The following is a 1,808-nucleotide window of genomic DNA, read 5'->3' as shown; positions in this document are numbered from 1 at the left end:
ACTGCTTACCACAAAAACTAAATTTAAAGTCTACAACGCTTGTGTTATAAGCACCCTTCTCTATAGCTGTGAGACATGGAGAACTCGTTCTAGGCATGAATCTCGGCTCAACACCTTCCATCTCCGCTGTCTCCGGAAGATCCTTCAGATCTCTTGGAGAGATAGAGTACCCAACATCGAAGTCTTTCATTGTGCAAGCACAACCAGCATCTTTGCACTCTTCAGTTATCGACGTCTAAGATGGTTGGGACATGTCAGGCGCATGGATCCTGAACGGATACCGAAACAGCTGCTGTACGGCGAACTTCAGGAAGGTGTGAGGCCAGTGGGACGACCGCATCTTCGTTTCAAGGATGTCTGCAAGAGAGACCTGACCAAGACCAGAATCAATCCAAGTTGCTGGGAAAGCATTGCAGATGACCGTGTCAAGTCGCGAGTAACTGTGCGCAACGGCGTCAAGCTCTCAGAGGACGAACGCACACAGGAACAAATCAGGAAGAGGACAAGGCGAGGAGACAGAGCGGCTTCTGTTCGAAGCCCCTCAAATTTCACATGTCCAAATTGCAGTAGGGACTGCCACTCTCGAGTGGGACTTTTTAGCCACAGCAGACGCTGCAGACTCTGAACCAAGCATGCTACACCATCATCCCTCAAGGATGGACGGATGCCATTATTATTATCTACTTAGTCTAGTAATATCTAGTTAGTCATGTGCTTTGATTTATTTATTCATCCAGGGATCGTCTCAGAATGATGCAGGGTTTGCACCAGATAACTTATGTTTCCCACTGCAGTACTACACACACCAACAACACCCGCTGATGATTCCTGGGAGACAAACATGCTGGTACGCTCCCTGCACCAACTCTGGTCTCTTCGGAAAACTGACTCCAGCCAGTACATATGCTACTGTGCCCCATGCACACCTCCATGTCCTCCCCTCAGAAAGCCTGAAAAACTGAGCATCCTCTCTACGATGAGTGGGATATTGAGGAGTGGAAATTTCTGAGGAGCAGCAATGTTTAGACACATGAAATGAAATTGAAATAGACGCATGGGCTCATATGTAGATAACGCTAACGACAGTCTATGATGTGTTGATCAATTATGTGTTAACCTTGGCTTTATATATGTTGCCTATGTACATAGTTGTACACAGTGCTATTGAGTGCTGTGTTAAAGATTACAAGCTATGTATTTTCAACTTTAAGGCGTTGACATGTGGAGATTTTGGTCTAATAGGGTTGGAGACGATTTATACAGATACGAATATACAGTATTCATCCATAAACGTTGTTATTTCATCAGCTTCACCAAGATGCCATCTGATCAGTTAACGGTTCCATCTCATACTTGGGCACAGCATGTTTCAGGATAACAGCAGAATTGTTTAGATTAATAAGACAAGATTTTCACTTGCCAGGTTCGATATGGAAGTAGTTGGACAACGCCGATCCTAATCCAACATATTCGACGTTAAGATTTTGATGCTCTGTATAGATAAAGGCTTCACACCGACCAGTTGCAACGATGTTGGTTCCCTGCCATTACTACATAATGAGGTTTAATTTATCATGATAAATTCACAGTGTTGTTTCTATGACAAATTTGTTGTAGTTAGATGTTACTTACATTTCAGGTTCTCATAATTAATGGCAGACTTATTTCATACTTGTTACATTTGGTCATGGTGACTGAGCGTCATCGAAACTAGTCATGTAAACTTTTTGTAGGTTATGGTGACTATGGCTTGAATGCCAGCCCGGTTAGCTGAGTGGTCTAACACACGGCTTTCTGGAGTGGGAAGG

Source organism: Schistocerca serialis, chromosome 4, assembly GCF_023864345.2.
Source record: "Schistocerca serialis cubense isolate TAMUIC-IGC-003099 chromosome 4, iqSchSeri2.2, whole genome shotgun sequence".
NCBI lineage: Eukaryota > Metazoa > Arthropoda > Insecta > Orthoptera > Acrididae > Schistocerca > Schistocerca serialis.
The sequence above is the reverse complement of the archived record's forward strand: the minus strand, read 5'-3'. Positions refer to the sequence as shown.